Genomic DNA, 20,809 nt, shown 5'->3' with positions numbered 1-20,809 from the left:
GTCACCTACTGACATCGACACGCAAGAAACCAGCCACATCGGGCTCTTTCCCCTGTGGCCAATGCAAGGCGTGTACACACATACTACAAACCAACATGGTTACTGATAAGTATGGACAAACAACAAAGATACGGCACTTCTTCAACTGCAATACCCAAGCAATAATTTATTGCATTACTTGCAGTTGCAACATCAAATATGTTGGTATGACCTCTCGCAAATTAAAAGAAAGGACCCTGGAACACTTAGGGAACATTCGGAACGCGTCCAAAGATCTAACACGTATGAAACAACTCACCACAGTCGCAAAACATTTTCACCTTCAGCACAAAGGTTCTACCAAAGAATTAAAAGTCTTTGGTCTAGACCGCATCCACTTGGGCATACGTGGAGGGGACTTGACTAAAGAACTATATAAGAAAGAGAGCGAATGGATTTTTCGGCTCGGGAGTCTTCGACCCCATGGACTCAATGGAAACATCAACTACGGTGCTTTTTTATAATTCATAATATATAGAAAGATTCTCATCCTTCTATTTTTCATTGTCATTCCTACCAGCCTTTTCCCTTAACCATGCCAACAGCCTCTCCATTCCTTCCCTCCCTCCCTCAATCATGTCAACCCACTTCCCATCCCCATCAGTAAAAAAAAACCCTTTTTCCCACACCACTTATCCCCTCCCCATTCAATCAACTCTAATTCTTCCCTCCGCTACTCCCATTGTCTTTTTCACCCACAATTTTCCAAACCATGTTTTTGGTTCCTATTGTAATCCCAACACTCACCAGAGTGTTCACTCACACCCTTTCCATCTGCGGTGAGGATTTCCTCTACTGCCCTAATTCTCATTCAGCACTTCTCTCGGGTATATGTCACCAATGTTACACATTAACAAGTTTCCACGTCTTAATTCCAACCCTCCTTCTCACTCCACATCAGCTACACTCTTTTTTACTCTCACCTTTAATCTCACTACTCCTCCCCTTTTCCTTCCCTTTCCCCTTTTCTATTGATAGTCACCCACTACAGTACCATTCACCATCGTGTCCATCATCACACAAGGGAAGGCAATATTATAATGTACAATTAGTCCTATCCCTGTCCCCCATACCCCCAAAAAATAACCCCCCTCCCCCTCTCTATTATTGTTTATACAGTCATTAATTATAAAATATATACAGTTTTAGCATTAATTATTTTTAATTATTTTTATATATTTTTTTTATATTCTTTATATTTATTTTCCCCATGCACCAACACTCCCAGCTTTTTCCTTCATGTTTCTTCAGCCTATTCCCCAGTCACAACAACCTCTACAATTCTCCTGCCCCACCCCCTCCCATCATTTTTTTACCCCATTTTTCCCCCGTTACCCTCATACCCATTAGTTATATCACACCCAGTCTATGCAATAAATATTGTTACTTTTCTTCTACTGCCATAGAACACTTAAACTGGGCATCCCCCCTTTTTGAACATGGCACCTCCATATTCCTCTATGTCACGCGTCATTCCCCGCCCCTATGTGGTTACTGTATATCATACACACACTTTAGCCTCAATACGCTCTGCAATAAGCAAATCAATCAGGCGCCCCCAGGCCCTGATTGGCCCAGATGCGTCGCTTACACGTCCCTATTGGCCACCACCAATCTCTATTTTATTTAGTATTTTTCTATTCATATGCCGTACTGCATATAAACCTGGCATTTCCCCTTTTTCAATATGGCGCCACACTATCTTCCCAGCTGATGCGCCACCTCCTGTCCGTGTGTAGCGCACACACCCCCGGAGCGTCATCACGCTCTGTAACCCGCCCACCTGACAGGCGCACCTCGTTTACTCTGACGCGCCACATACACCTTTCGATTGGTTACTGGCGCCGTCAGTCATCTTACTCCCGTCCACATGCCCAATTGAATTTCCAAGCCGATTGGCTGCTATCTGTACCAACAAGGTTTTTAAACCGCTTATGCACAACATGCTGTGAGATCCCGGAAGTGAACAAGCCCACGGGCGAAACGCGTTTTCTACGGACTCTACAGCGGGACCTTCCCAGGGAGGCTTCACTGGTTACCACCCACCTGCTGCATTCGACTCTGAGTATATTGGCACTTATTTTAACATAAGTAACCATTGTATTTGACTCTATGTGTATATGGGTTCCTACTTCCAACATAAGTTACCACTGTGTTAATTCTTTGTCATAGACACTTATATATTTTTCTTGCTGCATGAACAATATATGTCAGAGGAGGCAGTCACACACACAAAAAAAGTTTTTTGTGCATAACCTAGTTCATTTATTTGAGTGACTAGAGGGTGATTTCACTTCCTGTACATTGCATGATCATATCTGCTTTAGGCAGTATGACTTATTATACGTGCTTATTCGGCCATCTGTCATCACCTACCCTCTGAATTCGACCCATATCTGCTGTATACAGTATTTTCTATCGGACGCACTTATTTCCACCTACAATTACGTAAGGGTTCTTTTTTCTGCCATATATTCAGATTGTCTGTATGCAAAGAATGTACAGTCAGTTTGCCTCTTGCTCATGAACTTATCTGACCTTTTACCCTTTTATTGGACATTTGTTCCTTAAATATTAAAATGGTCATTCAACTCTATAAGTTCTAATCTTTATATCCATTATTTTTCTTAACTGACTACTATCTAGTGGACTCTCATCCCCGATCCAGGGTACACGGCGCCACTGAGTGACAGTTGTTCTACCCTGCCTAACGTGGAAAGTAGATCCACGTACTACACGTTCTATCTTTTCTGTAATTCTTTATTTTCATATATAGGTGCACTCTCATTGGTAGATATCCTCCCTACTATCATACCACGCTGCTCATGCCCGATCTCGTCCGATCTTGGAAGCTAAACAGCGTCGGGCTGGGTCAGTACCTTGAGAGGAGACTCCCTGGGAATACCCAGTGTTGTAGGGCAGGAACTATTCCCCTTCCTCTGAAGGGTGGACACCAACAGCAGTATCACCACTAATTGTATCTATTTCTGCCTTTTCTTTTCTATCTTTCTTTCTATAAGGACATTTTGACATACATTCTGAATCTATGCCATATGGCGTTATGGGTAATCAGTAAAGTGTATAGTATTGACCTAATTTAAGTGGTCTTTCTATGCCAAAATATGTACACTGACCTCCTCCTTGGGTCCCATTAATACAGAACATCTGTACTGGTCAGGAGAAACGGGTGTCAGACTATCCTGTGTCTGCAACCTTTCTAATCTTTCTCTCATGATTTATAGACCAGAACATTCTTAATACTTTTTTGTATATTTAATTCTTTTTGCATTTTTTGGATCGTAGAAGGGTATTTGTTTTAATTCATAATTAATTAATAAATATATGTTTTAACATAATCTTTTTCCAATTGAAGAATTCTTCCCTTTTTTTCCAAGAGTGCGCCAACACAAGAGCTTTCTCTCTCTCCCATTGCCAGTACTTGTACTCTCTAGCTCTGGGCGCACCACCAATAAGGACTACTATCGAAAGATTGTATCTCCCTTTCTTATAGTTTAATTGTCCGCCTTTGGTTTTTTCAATATTATCAACAACCTATTACACACCAGTGCCCAGTCGCTCTTTTTTCTGTATACAGGAGCAGTATTATCCCAGCTCTTCGAGTACAAGAAGGTCCATCCTTGTGCGTTCTTCTCGCGAAGATTTTCCCCCGCTGAACAGAATTACGCTATTGGGGAACAGGAATTATTGGTGATTAAGTTGGCCTTTGAGGAGTGGAGGTATTTGTTGGAGGGAGCTCAGAATCCAATCTCGCTAACCACGGATCACAAAAACCTCCTGTATCTACAGTCAGCCCGATGTCTGAACCCATGCATAGCAAGATGGGCACTCTTCTTTACCCGTTTTAACTTTAAACTCAGCTACCAACCAGGTTATGTTCCCTCACCAAAAAGGCAGACGCATTATCTCGCTCCCTATGTTCAGAAGAACCCTCTGACCGTTCAAAAGAGCAATTCATCCTGGAATCCACCTCTTTTTCAGCAACTAATACCTCTCCACTTCCTCCTCCAGGAAAGATCTTCGTTGCACCAAATCTTCGCAAGAAACTTCTTAGATGGGCTCACTCCTCCTCCTTCATGGGCCATGCAGGCGGTCTTAAAACACTCAAATTCATTCAGCGTTCCTACTGGTGGCCTCATCTCAGGACTGATGTTCAGGAATTCGTGGCTGCCTTTCCAAAATGTGCCCAGCATAAGAGTCCCAAAGGTCCTCCAGCCGGGTTACTCCATCCGTTACCTGTGCCACTAAGACCATGGACGCATATTTCTATTGACTTTATTACTGATTTACCTACGTCTGGTGGACGGAACACCATATGGGTCATAGTTGACCGATTCTCTAAAATGGCACACTTCGTTCCTCTGGCTAATCTTCCATCAGCATCCCAGTTGGCAAAATTATTTATAGCAGAGATCTTTCGACTTCATGGTCTACCGCAGGAAATCGTGTCTGATAGAGGTCCTCAGTTTGTGGCCAAGTTTTGGAGATCCTTATGTTCTGCTCTTGGTGTGAAATTGAACTTCTCCTCAGGATATCATCCCCAAACGGATGGTCAAACAGAGAGAGTGAACCAGGATCTGGAGACTTTTCTGCGTTTTTTCATGTCCTCCTCACAGGACGACTGGCTGGACTTCCTCCCGTTCGCAGAGTTTGCCCATAACAATCTCTATCACTCAGCCACAAAATCTTCCCCATTCTTCATTAATTATGGTTACCATCCGAGAGTTCCTGACTTCCAACTTCTGCCTACGCTCGATGTTCCTGCCGCAGAGTCAACACTTGGACAATTTACTGAAAACTGGTAACAAATTCACAAGGCCTTGCTCAAGACATCCAAGAGGTATAAGACCTATGCAGATCTGAAGCGAAAAGCTGTACCAAGCCTTAAGGTAGGAGATCGGGTTTGGGTTTCAACATGTAACCTAAGATTAAAGGTTCCTACAAAAAAGTTTGCTCCCAGATTTATTGGGCCCTACCCAATTGAAAAGTTTTGAATCCTGTGGCTTTTAAAGTGAAATTACCTCCGCAGTTAAGAATCCCTAATGCATTTCATATTTCTCTCTTAAAACCTTTGGTACTGTCAAAGTCAGAAAAATATCATGCTACACGTTGCCATATATTCACCTCATGCGCGTGCCTGCTGCACGTGCACATTCTCTCCCGTGCGTGCGGATATACGCAGCCGCGTGATGGCGCCTCGGCCATGTGCCTCGAGCGCGTGGTATGTGCATTTACGGTAGAGTTTGTGTGCGTCTAGCGGGCGACTTAATCGTTTAATAATAGAACCAAATAGTATGTTTTATAGATAATGTTCCCCTTAATAATGACTGTAAGTTTGTTTAATGTAAATGGTCGCTGGACAGAGGAATTCCTCTTTGTATGGTACGAAGGGTCAGACAGGGTTTGAACAGCTGTGTCTGGTACCTAACTAAAGAACATTTTAATAGCAACAATCCGGTGTTGGTTAGGTAAAGATTAATCGCTCCTGCGTATAGTTATGGCCATTAGTAGATTCTGGACATTTCATATATTTGCGATTCATTACCCATGCGGCGGGAATCTTCAGATTCCCACCCACCTGAGCAGTTTGATATAGTCACAGCCCACCTGTTCAAACTAACCTATGACCTTTTGTTATGATGCGAGGAGACATTCCTGTGTCCAATGAACAATGAGATTATAGGTCCCTTTGTAGTATACTGTACTCAGTGTATATAAGATCAGCCAGCCTGGGCAGCTCGCTCTCACTCCACAAACGGTTTTCATATTGACTAACTCGGAGCTGGTACCAGGCTGCGCAGCGATCATTCCCAGTGTGTGTAAGTAATTCTCTGTAATCATCTCGCTCTTTGTTTGTATTGGCCACATTCTCTCTCTCTCTCTGTTTAGTATAAGATTGTAACGTTATTGTATATTTTCTGTCTAGATAACCTGTTAGAATTATATGTTAGTCTGTAGTGTATGACTTGTGAACTGTTTACCTTTTTTCGATATAACTTAAAAGCTTGTTAGTAAAGGTGTTGGAACCTTAGCACGGTATCGTGTGTTCGTTACATTGCAGTGGGTAATAGGAGCGTCTCGATCGCTCAAACAGCTTTAGTGATAATCAGTTTAAGCAGTGTTATATCGCTACAGTGTTTCAGTACAAGGTTTACAGTATAAGAGTATCCATTCTGTGTGTTGCATTCAAGGTTTACTGATTATCATCTTGTGAGCGTCTGCGCCGCACGTGATCTCCTCGTGGTCCCGAGCGTCCGCTACGCTGGTTGCGTAGCATTACGGTAGTCGCTCGCCTATAGCGTGCTCGACACCACGCATTAAGCTGTGAGCGAGCGTGCCGCATGTGCGTCTCGATCACGGCCAAGCGTATGCTACGCTAAGTGCGTACCCTTACGGTACCCCATACGCCAATTGCATACTGTGTCTCTTACCCATTATTGTGAAGGTTATAAGGTAATCAAAATCAGCATTATCATTAACTGATTCAGATCTGCTTTGCCTAAATCACCCAAGATTCAATCAGGACAAGGAGACGAATTTGAAATTTGCAAGATCCTCGATTCTCGCAGACGTTATGGTCTCCTCCAGTACCTTGTTGATTGGAAGGGATATGGACCAGAGGAGAGATCTTGGGTAGAAGCAGAGGATGTCCATGCTCCAAGACTTCTTCGGACATTTCATGCCAAGTTCCCAACTAAACCATATAGGTGTCCACCCACAAAGGGGGGGGGGGGGGTACTGTCAGCGTCCGGAGTCTTACCGGTACGCTGGGGCCGCGGGGCTGGCTTCTCTGGCGGTGTGCGGGCAGCTGCAGAGGTGGGCTGCTGCGCCGGGTCCATGGGCAGCAGTGGCGGCGGTGAGGGGGTCCGCTCGTGGCGGCGGGACGCCGCTACGGCGGGTCGCTTTTGCTGAGCCATTGCTAGGAAACCAGAGGCAGTGAGCAATGTGGCTTTGCAGAAAGGTCTGCATTACTGGGCGCCGCCATGTTGGAGACCAAGTTTTAAGCATAGTTCCAGTTTCCTGTTTCTTCCAGCCAATCGAGGGGAAGTTCTCCCTATAAAAGGGGTCTGGTTTAGGACAAGGACGCCAGTGCTTCAAGTTACAACCCTGTTGTAGGTGCTTTAGCCTGTGCTCCCAGGATCCATGTCGTATTCTGGTTACTCCTGCTCCTGCTTGGTCGGTTCTCTGTTGCTGCTGCAGTCCTGCCGTTCCTAACCTGCTACTGCCTGTGGAAGCGCTCCTGGAAAACCCGGTCCAGTAAGACCCTTTGGGCACAGTCGGACCCCGGGTCTTCTGCCTCGTCTTTCAAGCCACACTCCACAGATCTACTTCACCAGCCACGTCTTTGTACCACCGACCACAACCTGCAGATTGTTATCTTCAGCCTCATCCTCCAAACCACAGTCCACAGTTCTTGTCTCCAGCCACGTCTTCAGCTACCATCCAAAGTTCCACAGTTCATTATCTACAGTCTCGTCTTTCAAATCACAGTCCACAGTTCCTACCTCCAGCCATGTCTTTTAATCACCATCCACAGTTCCGAGGCTCATTATTCACAACCTTGTCTTTCAAGCCACAACCTGCAGTGCTTTATCCGCAACTACGTTCTTTAACCAACGTGCTCCAGCCACAGTTCTCTACCTCAGCCCTGTACAAAATAAATACTATTCTTTGACTTTCAACCCCGCATACGTTCTTCATTGTTCCGTGTCCCATGCAAAGGAACTATATCCAACCCCCTCATCTTGCTCACCCACAGCCATCTCCCTCCTCGGGCAAGTCTCAGCTGCCGGATCCTCAAACTTTGCTAGACTTGACAGGTGTAGTATGAGTAGCCGGTGGCCAGCATCCCGGCGCCAGGATCCCGACCACCGGCATACCGACCGCTGGGCGAGCAACACACGCCACGTTATTTATTCTCCCTCCAGGGGGGTCATGGGAGAACATGTGTCGGCATCCCGGCGGCCGGGATCCCGGTGCTGGTATGCTGGTCACCGGGATCCCGGCCAGCGACATACTGAAGACCACCCCACATTAGGCATGCCTATGTGGGGCCCACAAATTACTAGTTATGCCCCTGTCTGGACTATTGGATGAAACTAAAATCGAGTAAATTAATATACTTTTATGCCTGTATATAGTAAAGATAAGCGGTTTTGGTTCCCTGAGAACCGAACCCTACTGGACTTCGCTACCCAAACCTGGATCTGAGTCAGGCTCTGGTTTTTCCGCCTGACTCGGAAACCAGAATGAGGCAAAACGTCATCATCCCGCTGTCAGATTATCGCGGCATTGGAGAGTGTAGAGAGAGGATGTGTCTCCATCCTTAGTGTCCTGCATCAGTTCAGTGGTAGTGTCTTGTGCTGCATCAGTCCAGTCACAGTGGTTGTGTCCTCTGCTGCCATATGTCCAGTGCTGCTGTATAAGTCCAGTCTAGTAGTGTTGTCTTGTGCTGCATCAGTTCAGTGGTTGTGTCTTGTGCTGCATCAGTCCAGTCACAGTGGTGGTGTCCTCTGATGCCATATGTCCAGTGCTGCTGTATAAGTCCAGTCCAGTGGCGCTGTGTTGTGCTGCATCAGTTCAGTGGTGGTGTATTGTGCTGCATCAGTTTAGTCACAATGGTGGTGTCCTCTGCTGCTATATGCCCAGTGCTGCTGTCCATTGCAGTGGTGCTGTGTTGTCCTGCATCAGTTCAGTGGTAGTGTCTTGTGCTGCATCAGTCCAGTCACAGTGATCGTGTCCTCTGCTGCCATATATCCAGTGCTGCTGTATAAGTCCTGTCCATTGCAGTGGTGCGGTGTTATCCTGCATCAGTCCAGTGGTGGTGTCCCTGTGCTTCTGTATATATCCAGTGGTACTGCCGTATATGTCCAGTGATACTGCCGTATATGTCCAGCGGTATTGCCGTATAAATCCAGCGGTACTGCCGTATAAATCCAGTGATACTGCCGTATAATTCCAGCGTTATTGGCGTATAAATCAAGTCCAGTGGTACTGCCGTATAATTCCAGTGGTACTGCCATATAATTCCAGTGATACTGCCGTATAATTCCAGTGGTACTGGTGTATCATTCCAGTAGTACTGGCGTATAAATCCAGTCCAGTGATACTGCCGTATATGTCCAGTGGTACTGCCATATAATCCCAGTGATACTGCCATATATGTCCAGTTGTCATGCCGTATAAATCCAGTGGTACTGGCGTATAAATCCAGTCCAGTGATACTGCCGTATAATTCCAGTGGTACTGCCGTATAATTCCAGTGATACTGCCATATAATTCCAGTGGTACTGGCGTATAAATCAAGTCCAGTGGTACTGCCGTATAAATCCAGTGGTCATGCTGTATAAATCCAGTGGTACTATAAGTCCAGTGATACTGCCATATAATTCCAGTGGTACTGCCGTATAAGTCCAGTCCAGTGGTGTTGCCATATAAATTCAGTGGTGCTGTCCTGTGCTGTATATTATTTACTCCAAATAAAGGGGTAATTAATATTTAGTCCAAATAATTTTCACAGGGTTTGCCCTGTGTGGCGTAGAGGTACGCTCTCCTGTTATATAACACCAGAAAAATAATGGAGAACACAAATTTGGAGGATAAAATAGGGAAAGATCAAGAACCACTTCCTCCTAGTGCTGAAGCTGCTGCCATTAGTCATGACATAGACGATGAAATGCCATCAATGTCGTCTGCCAAGGCCGATGCCCGGTGTGATAGTAGAGGGCATGTAAAATCCCAAAAAATTAATTGAAATGGTCTGAGGAGAAACATAAACTTGCCAATATGCCATTTACAACATGGAGTGGCAAGGAACGGCTAAGGCCCTGGCCTATGTTCATGACTAGTGGTTCAACTTCACAAGACGATGGAAGTCCACATCCTCCCGCTAGAAAAATGATAAGAGTTAAGCTGGCAAAAGCACAGCAAAGAACTGTGCGCACTAAGATGGTATCACAAATCCCCAAGGAGAGTCCATGTGTGTTGGCGGTTGCGATGCCTGACCTTCCCAACACTGGATGGGAAGAGGTGGCTCCTTCCACCATGTGCACGCCCTCTGCAGGTGCTGGAAGTGGTACCCGCAGTCCAGTTGCTGATATTCAAATTGAAGATGTCACTGTTGAAGTACACCAGGATGAGGATATGGGTGTTGCTGGTGCTGAGGAGGTAGTTGATGATGAGGATTCTGATGATGATGTGGTTTGTTTAAATCAGGCAATGGGGGAGACACCAGTTGTCCGTGGGATGAATAAGCCCATGTGATGCCTGGGAAAAATACCAAGAAAGCCACCTCTTCGGTGTGGAATTATTACTCCACAAATCCAGACAACAGGTGTCAAGCCATGTGTTGCCTCTGTCAATCTGTAATAAGTAGGAGTAAGGACATTAACCACCTAGGATAATCCTCCCTTATACGTCACCTGCTGCGCATTCATCAGAAGTCAGTGTCAAGTTGTGAAACTTTGGGTAAGAGCGTAAGCAGTCCAATGACACCTAAATTCCTCTTCCTCTTGTACCAAAGCTCCTGCAAGCCACACCACCAACTCTATCAACGTCAACTTCCTCCTCAGTCAGGAATGTCACTAGTCCTGCAGGCAATGTCACTAACCGGGATTCCTCCGGAGGATCCTTGAGTGGTACGCCTACTGCTGCTGTTGCTGCCGCTGCTGTTGTTGCTGCTGGGAGTCGATCGTCATCCCAGAGTGGAAGTCGGAAGACCACTTGTACTACTTCCACAGTAAGCAACTGACTGTCCAACAGTCCTTTGTGAGGAAGATGAAATATGGCAGAAACATCCTGTTGCAAAGCGGATAACTGAGGCCTTGACAGCTATGTTGGTGTTAGATGTGCGTCCGGTATCCGCCATTAGTTCAGTGGGACTTAGAGAATTGATGGAGGAAGTGTCCACCCAGTTCCAAATCCCATGTACTGTAGGTTCTACTTCACTAGGCAGGCGATACCAAGAATGTACAGAGATGTCAGACCCCTTTACTTTATATTCTTCCTATGATCCACAAGTCGTTACCTAAACCACCAGGGAGGCCTATAATTTCTTCCAGAGGGTCTCTTTGCCAAAATCTCTCCCAATATGTTGATTTTTTTTCCTGCAGGCTACAGTTCTTAACACCCCCACTATTTTGAAAGATACCACAGATTTTTTTAATAAAATTTAGGAATTACGGGAATCCTCCTCCTGGATGTCTTTTAGTAACATGATATCACCAGTTTATATACCAATATAGGACATGATGAAGGAATTGAGGCAATAAAAAAAATCTATCACTACCAGTCCTTATTATAAGGGTCCAACAATTAAAATTTTTTATGAATGATTAATATTTTATGTAAAAATCATTTTTTGTACGAAAATTTGTTGTATTTACAACTATGCGGGACCACAATGGGGTCGAATATGGCCCCTGCTTATGTAAATTTATTTATGCACGAATATGAAATGATTAATTTTTTGAACAATGCTTTATATTCATCTTATATAGCATTTTATACTCGTTTCATTGACAACATTTTCATGATTTGGACTGGGGATGTGAAAAACCTCAATAACTTCATAGAGTCCTTAAATAGTCTTACAAGCACCACTAGACTAACCTACACAAGTAGCCCCTCGAATATAAATTTTCTTGATGTTTCTATTTCTGTTAAGGATGGTAAGTTTGACACGACTATCTTTAAGAAAGACACTGATAAAAATACTGTCTTATTAGCTGAGAGATTTCATCCAAAACCACTGAAACAGTGGTACCCTTCAGTGGTACCCTTCTCTCAATTATTAAGGGTGGCAAGAATCACCTCCAATAATGCATATTTGGAAGAATCCCTACATAAAATGAGTAATGACTTTGTCCAAAGAGGTTATGACACAAGGGACATAGATGAGGCGATACTTAAATGGTTGACAATGAACCGAGAAACATTACTGATGGGCGACAGACGGGAAAAGGAACTTGATCGTTTAATCTTCGAGTACTTTCTCAATTACCTCACTATTTTAAGAGATTCGTTCCTGAGACATTGGCATATTTTGGAGTCGGATACGATCATGGGCAGCTTCTGTAAAAACAAACCTTTGCATATAAGAGAAGCAGGAATTTGAAAGATCAATTAACATTCTCTGATATTAGCCCAACAGCTAATAAACAAAATTGGCTATCACTCAAGAATGGATCGTATCATTGTAGTGGATGTGTAAACTGTCACCATTTGATGACTGATGATGTCTTCATACACCCGGTGACAGGAGTAAGACATATATTAAAGCAACATATGACAATTGGGGGGCATGGCTTAGACGAGGACCGGAGCGGCTGTCTCTCCTTGGAGCTCCGGCTTCAGGCACACTACCCTGACTAATTGGACGCCAGCACCTGGTCTCGCCTGCCTTTGGACCATCTGTGAAACCCCCCCAGCCACCGCTGACACTGACCGGAGATTGCCGGGGGCACCCGCCGCAGAGGAGACGCACTCTGAGGCCCACACAGAGCACCAGACTGCGGGCTGGAGTTTGGCGCCGCTGCACCCGCGATCCTCCAGCTCACTGCCTACCTGCTCCGGGTGAAGCTGGTCTCTCCCAGACGCAGGACCTGTGGTTACCTCCTGACTCCCAGGACAGGGAGTCCGTATGAAGCGGTGGCATTTGGATTCTGCCTATACTTAGCCTGCTAAAGGTACTGTACAGCACTGTGGGTGCCATCTTGTCTGCCTTAGTGCAGCTATACACCATACAGCAGCCTGCTTTTTCTCCTGCAGTGTTGCCAGTGTAGCATGCATGATGGAAGCCCAGAGTCCTACTATGTGATATAATACATGGATTCCCAGCCTTCATTACCTCAAGATTGTCAATATCACCTCTGGCTATATTGTGCTATATAACAACATGTAGTGACCAACAATCATTTGATTCTCTTTTTCATACCATCTACGTCTGACCTGATACAGTATATATAATTTATAGAAGCGTTCTCTGACCTCCATTTTGGCTGTAATTTACTATTAGAGGATTGAGTGTGGAATATATACATAACAATTGTTTATTACTTTTTCAGGACTACTCCGCTGAGGTATCAAAAGCCCGTAAAGAGATGTCCCCAGTCTGCTCCCGCCTAGTACAACTGCAACGCATGTTCGCTTTACTCTTTCTTGCTTGGTTACGAATCTTTACGGGATCGGACTTTAGAGACTTTAAAGATTTCTTGGAACCGTCGGACGCCATGGAATACCTGAATGAAGATGCGACATCTGCTCCTTCCGAGTCCGCCTCCTGTTGAATAACCTGCTTGTCTCCACCGTTTTGAGATCCTATGTTTCTAAAGTGGACTGTTTTTGGTTTACTGACCCGAACAATATTTGGAGATTCGACCCACTGATAATATTTCTGTGTTATTGTTATTTACCTTTAGCAGTGGTTTTCAGGATAATGTTTATTGCTTGTAGGTCAGAACATGTATCCTTTGTGATTTTGAATATTTTTACTGCATTGATTGTTTTGGAGGCTGGGATTGCCTTCCCTGGCCAGGAATCTGGGTGATTCCATCTTTGTTGTTATGCAGTACGCTGTTACCGTTCTTATTCTGTTTTTGAGTCTGTTCTTATACTACTCTTACTGGCATGAGATTACCCTATGGCAGTGCTTTTTCTCCTTTTTTTTCTTTCTTCCTATTCTTTATATCTACCTTTTTCCTTCTTCTAACCCTCATGTGTTTCCCCCCTCCCCCATTTACGTCTATGCTGGACTATATGTGCAGGTCATTTGTTTTTCTTGCTTGATTTTAAGTATTTCTGGATTGTGTTTTTTGTAACGGTTATTTGGGATCCGATCTCAGCATCTTGGCATCAACCTTCATTTAATAATGGCGGATATTAAAATTTGCTCTTGGAATGTGCAAGGCATTCACTCCCCAGCAAAGAGATGTAAAATGATTACCTACTTAAACCTACATAAAATTGATATTGCTTTATTGCAAGAGACGCATCTAACCGAGGTGGAACATCAAAAATTAGCTATGCTGGGATTTAAAGTGGCGGCCTCTGCCTCCTATAATTTGAAATCCAAGGGTGTTGCCATTTTAGTTCAGAAAGGTATACCCTTTAATGGCTCCTGCTGGGATCGGACCCGAATGGGCGCTATGTATTAATGAAAGCTGAAATCCATGGTTTGCATTATATATTTTTTTATTTATATGCCCCTACTTCATATGATAAGATATTTTTTACTAACATAGTAAACCTGTTATACCCTCATTTGGATACCCCTATTATACTTGGGGGTGATCTAAATATTGTTATTGACCCCTTTATGGACAGACAGTCTCATGCTTCTCATCCTTCCCCGGCTCGTAAGTTTGGTATTTCATATCTTATACGTAAACTACATTTGGTAGATATTTGGAGGGTGCAACATCCTCTTGATAAGGAGTATACATATTATTCAGCTCCACATGATATGTATTCTAGGTTAGATTATCTGTTACCATCCTCAGAGCTGGCGGTTAGAACGACCACTTCACATATAGAAACTCTGGGTTTGACGGACCACGCTCTTATTTGGTTCACGCTGTCCCCTTTGACTCCATCAGGCAATTAAAAACTTTGGCGTTTTCCCTCCTCCCTAGCATCTTTTAACTCATTTAAAGATATGCTACAGGCTGCCTGGAACGATTTTGCGCCGACAAACTCGGAGCATACCTCCGACCCAGCTCTGTATTGGCAATCTGCCAAGGCTGTCCTCGAAGGCCAGATTCTGGCCTTTGCCTCTCATCATAAAAAACATAGACAATCCTCGATTATAGAGGCCCAAGAGGCTTTAACACGAGCTTACCGTGAATTACGGCAAGACCCATCCCCCACTCATAAAACATGATATATGGAATCCAAATTGGTGTTTGACAACTTAGTGCAGCAGCTGGGGATACAAAAATTCGAACCAATAGATTCCTATTTCATCAATATGGAAACAAAAATAGTAAACTTCTTTCTAATCTGCTGAGGAGCAAGAGGAATAGTTCTGTTATCTTAGCGATGAAGGATGCAGAGGGTGTGACACACACAAAGGGACAGTCTATTATTTCTGTTTTACATTCTTTTTATTCAGATTTGTATTCCCAGGGCCCTATTGATAATGAATGTAAAGCACAATTTTGGAGTAATATTTCTCTCCCTATTTTAATGGAACTACAAGCTGCGGCATTGATTAAACTGATAACAGAGGAGGAGGTGCTTTTAGCTTTAAGGAATCTTAAACTTGGCAAATCTCCGGGCCCAGATGGATATACTGGTGAATTCTACAGAATTCTTCAAACATCCATTACTCTTCCTCTTACTAATCTTTTTAACTCTTTTCTTACAGATAATGTTCTCCCCTCTTATTTTAACGACGCCATTATTAAAGTTCTACCGAAGCCGGGCAGGGATCCCACCCTCCTCGGCTCATATCGCCCCATTTCCTTGTTGAATATCGATTACAAACTTTTTACTAAAATAACTGCGGAGAGACTTAAGGGGGTGATTCCCGACTTGGTACACCAAGACCAGACGGGATGTATATGGGGCCGTAATGCGGTCACTAACATCCGGAAATTACTGTCAGTCCTCCAACATATGGATGATATTTATATTAATGATCTCCATATATTATTATCACTAGACGCTGAGAAGGCGTTCGACCTTGTGGTCTGGAATCACCTCTATGAAACCCTTCGCAATTTTGGCTTTCCACCCTATCCCTATCTCCTCCTACGCAGCAAGTGTGAATCAGATCAGTATTTTTCATTTTTAATATTAGCAGAAGCAGGGTAGCATGTGGCGGCCTTTAGTGGCCGACTAGCCACAGCGCATGACTCATGCCATACCTCTTGTGCAGACCACATGCTCACAGTACTCATTGGCGTTTCTATAATGGGAGCAGTGTGTGCGGTGCACACGGGCCCCTGGGTCCAGGGGGGCCCACACCGCACACACTGCACCCATACATTATACTTACCCTCCGGAGTCCCGCAACGGTGTCACTGCTGTGCGGGCACAAATCACTCGGAAAATGGCCGCCGCGGCCATTTCCGAGTGATTTGCGCATGCATACTGTAGGTGTCCCTGGGAACGAGGCGCGACCGCCATGTTCCCGGAGACCTGCGCATGCGCAGTAGACTCTGGCATTATGCCAGAGTCTACTGCTGCCGGAGAGGAGGGGGCCCGCGACGGAGGCTGCACGCGGGTCCCCTCCTCTCTTAAAGCGCCCCTGACAGTACTGGTCATGCCCTCCACATAACTAGTCACACCCCCACAGCACTGGACACACCCTCTGCAGCAGCACACAATAGGCCCTTAAAAAATTTCAGCTCCAGGCCCATGTGGACTTTAATCTGGCACTAGGTCGGGAGAGAGACAAGGGGCGGGAGAGAAACCAGGGGCCAGGGTATCAGAAGGGGGCTGGAGAGACTGGTCCCCCATCAGCTCCTGCAACAAGCCTATTAGATAATTAGTTACACTCCCCCTCCCTCTTTGCACCCGTTTGTTTCCCTTCTGCTTGTAAAGACAAATAGAGGGGCTTTACAGTGAGGGCATGCACAAGCAAGGCAACATGTTTCATTTATCTTCAACTTATCTAATACTCATTTCAGATGCACCTGTATATATGTATCATACTCCAGATACATGTGACTTGAGTAATATTGCTAAATATAAGCATTTATGTTTCTGTGTTTCACTTCTTAGTTGTGTCTGTTCTTGTAGTTTCCCAAAGATGCTTCTTACATTGATCTGTTAAGGGGGTCATTCCGACCTAATCGGTGCTGTGCGTTTTCGCACAGCAGCCGATCAGGTCGGAACTGCGCATGTGCGCCGGCACCGCAGTGCACCGACGCATGCCAGATGTCCGACGGCCGTCGGACCGCTACGATCGCCTCTGCCTGATTGCGGCAGTGACATGCGGGGAGGGATAGCCCTGTGCTGGGCGTCCCCACGCATGTCTATGTTCACAATCGTAGCTGTGCTAAATTTAGCACAGCTACGATCAACTCGTCTGGCTCATCTCCATCTATGGCCACCAGCCCCTAGTAGTACGATGATCACTCCCTCACTACTTACATCTTAGCTGTATTATGTCTTGAGAATGTGTGGTGCTCTGTTACCTGTACTCTATTTCTGTTATTTATTTACTGTAATGCTATGTTTTGTCTCCCTGTACTGTCCTTTGTACGGCGCTGCGAAACACATGTGGAGCCTTATAAATAAAATTTAATAATAATAATAATAATGACCCCCTTAATGCATAGCAGGTTGCAAATTCGGCATTGCAAAAAAACACACTTTGGGGGTCTTTCCGACTTGATCGTAGCTGTGCTAAATTTACCACAGCTATGATCAGAAACACAGACATGCGGGGTGACGCCCAGCACAGGGCTAGCCTGCCCCGCATGTCAGTCCCTGCACCGTCACAGAAGTGTAAAAGCACTTCAGGAGTAGCTCCTGGCAAGCACAGCTTTTGCGTGCGGGCCGGGAGCTACTCGTCGCTGCCCGAGTCACAGCGGCTGCATGACGTCACGCAGCCGCTGGGGCCTTCTCCCCGCAATGCTGGCATGGCCGGACCGTGCCCACAAGACGGCGGCCAAATGCCGCCATGCCGCCCCCTCCCGCCTGCCTCTGCCTGTCAATCAGGCAGAGGTGATCGCTAGGCAACGACAGCCGTCGGCTGTCAGCTATGCGCCAGCGCACTGCGGCGCCGGCGCAGATCTGACCTGATCGCTGCGCTGCGAAGAACTGCAGTGAGTGATCAGGTCAGAAAGACCCCCTTTGACGTTTCCCAGCCTAGGTTGCAGGATGTTGTGAGAGGGATTGGTAAAGTAGTAGGTCTTTATCATAAAGTTCAATTAAGTAGTTGTTTAAAATCACTTTGGAAGCATTGAGATATTTCATGTTTTAAGAGAGCAGATATCTTTTACAAAGTGCAAAGTTAATGCACCATAGTGCAAAATCCTTTTCATTAATGTCATGCACCTCAACTGACATAAGTGCATCAGGATTTCCACCAAAGCACATACGTTTATAGAGCCAGATGCATAGGCAAACGCAGGGGGGGTTTCTGGTTGCCCGGAAACCCCCTTCCTCTTGGCAAGTGGCTCAAATTATGACCACAATAGCAATGATGTATAATACAGTCACTAATGCTGCTGCCACATCGTGCAGTTTAAGGGACAGAGGAGAACTGCTGCACATGCCCAGTGGTAGCAGCTTCTTCTACCAAGTTTGGTGTGTGTGTGTGTGTGTGTGTGTGTGTGTGTGTGTGTGTGTGTGTGTGTGTGTGTGTGTGTGTGTGTGTGTGTGGTCCATATCTGTGCTCTGGACTAGAGAGTAGCTACCAGGAATAAGAGACAGGAGCCTTAACATGAGGTGGGAGAATGTGTGTTTGGAAATTGCAATTCTGGTTCTATTATGTTTGTGTATTTATTTATTATGGGATGTTTAACTTTTTACTGACCACTTATTTATATTATTTAAATATGTTTGATACAGCCTATACTGTACAGTTTCCAGTATATAAAAAGACCAATGTTTAGGGTCGTTGCTATGTTCTTCTAACGCTCACCTAGACACCTGCACTTACTCCATTGTTCTGCAGAGTGGAAAATTGTTGTTTGTATTTGGAAACCCCCCTCTAGAAAACCTACGTTTGCCACTGAGATGGTAGCATTTAAGATGGGGAAGTTTGCACAAAATGATAGATCTGGGTACAAGACAAGACATCAGATATGTATGCATACCTCCCAACACGACCCTCTCCAGGAGAGACAGCATGCTCTGCTCCTGGACTTCTCTCTTAATGTATGATTGCCATCACCTGTGCTGTAACACCTTTCTTATCCATTCACCTGTTCAAAACAGGTGCCGGCAATCACACATTAAAGGCCAGTACTCACTGGCCGATGTGGGGAGAGATGTGTGCTGAGCGTGCGGGGGGTGCTCATTTCACCCAGCGGCTGAAGTGAGCGACCCGCTAGATTGGCCTGCATTCAGGCCAATCTAGCACCAGCGATAGGGATGCGCATCGCTATCGCTGGGGGGCATACACACGGAGAGATCACTGCTTAAAATCTAAGCAATCTAGTCAGATTGATTAGATTTTAAGCAGCGATTGCTCCGCGAGTACCCCCCTTAAGAGAAAAGTCCAGAAGCAGAGCATTCTGTCCCTCCTGGAGAGGGTCATGTTGGGAGGTATGTGTATGCATACACCAGATAGGGGTCTGCATATCCAGTGACTCCAAATATGTGACTGTATATGAGATGGCACTAGAGAGATATAAGTAGGCTGACCATATTATCCCTTTAACCTGGGACACTCATGAATTACACAGGTTCTGTGGCTGGCTGACTACAAGCCTGCATTTCACCTAGGTTTTAAGCAGCCACAGAACCTGTGTAATTCATTAGAGATATGCGGCGGGCACTTTTCGTGTTTTGTGTTTTGGTTCTGGTTCCATCCTCGTGTTTTGGATCTGGATTGGTTTTGCCAAAACCACCCTTTCGTGTTTTGGTTTTGGATCTGGATGATTTTTTAAAAAAAAACATAAAAACAGCTAAAATCACAGTATTTGGGGGTAATTTTGATCCTACGGTATTATTAACCTCAATAACATTCATTTCCACTCATTTCCAGTCTATTCTGAACACCTCACAATATTGTTTTTAGGCCTAAAAGTTGCACTGAGGTAGCTGTATGACTAACTTAAGCGACACAAGTGTGCAGCACAAACACCTGGCCCATCTAGGAGTGGCACTGCAGTTGCAGACAGGATGGCACTTAAAAAAAAATAGTCCCCAAACAGCACATCATGCAAAGAAGTAAAAGAGGTGCAATGAGGTAGCTGTATGGCTAAGCTTAGCGACACAAGTATGCGTCACAAACACCTGGCCAGTGTCGGACTGGAGCATGAAGGGCCCACCGGGGGAATGCAGTGATAGGGGCCCATACTTAGGAGTGTGGTCAGCCTACAAAGGGGGTGTGACCAGCCTCCACAGAGGCTTGTAATACACATCAGACTTGTGCAGTGTAATGCAACATATCTACCATGTATAATACAAGTGCACAGTCTGGAACCTGATCCCTAGAGGAAGGAGTGGGTCCCCAGGCAGTAGGGCCCACCGGTGGTTTCCCCTGTACCCCTGTGGGCCAGTCCAACCCTGCACCTGGCCCATCTAGGAGTGGCACTGCAGTTGCAGACAGGATGGCACTTAAAAAAAACTAGGCCCCAACAGCACATCATGCAAAGGAGAAAAGAGGTGCAATGAAGTAGCTGTATGACTAAGCTAAGCGACACAAGTGTGCGGCACAAACAACATGGGACGTGCTGGAATTTGCCCAGATGTAATACACGCACAATATTGGTGGCACAGGAGAACGTAACCCTAAACCACACACACACACACACACACACGGCAAAGCCTGTAAAATTAATTTGGCTAATAATAACCCTTTTATTTGGAGCTATTATAATAATACACAGCACAGGCGAGCGTACCCCTACACCACACAGGGCAAACCCTGTAAAAATGATTTGGATAATAATATAAGTAATGTATATAAGCCTTTTATTTGGAGTAAATAATATACAGCACAGGACACCACCACTGGACTTATGGCAGCACACGACACCACCATTGGACTGATGCAGCACAAGACAGCACCACTGGACTGGACTTATATGGCAGTACCCCTGGACTTGTACGACAGTGTCAGACGGGATGG

The 20,809-nt window shown here is 45.1% G+C and overlaps 1 pseudogene; it reads left to right on the top strand.

Moving 5' to 3' along the window:
• The first annotated feature begins 2,840 nt into the window (after positions 1 to 2,840).
• Positions 2,841 to 2,959, top strand: LOC134961041 (5S ribosomal RNA; annotated as a pseudogene).
• The last annotated feature ends 17,850 nt before the right edge of the window (positions 2,960 to 20,809 follow it).

The sequence above is a fragment of the Pseudophryne corroboree genome, chromosome 9 (genome assembly GCF_028390025.1).
Source record: "Pseudophryne corroboree isolate aPseCor3 chromosome 9, aPseCor3.hap2, whole genome shotgun sequence".
Lineage (NCBI taxonomy): Eukaryota > Metazoa > Chordata > Amphibia > Anura > Myobatrachidae > Pseudophryne > Pseudophryne corroboree.
This window is presented reverse-complemented; position numbering and strand designations above follow the sequence as displayed.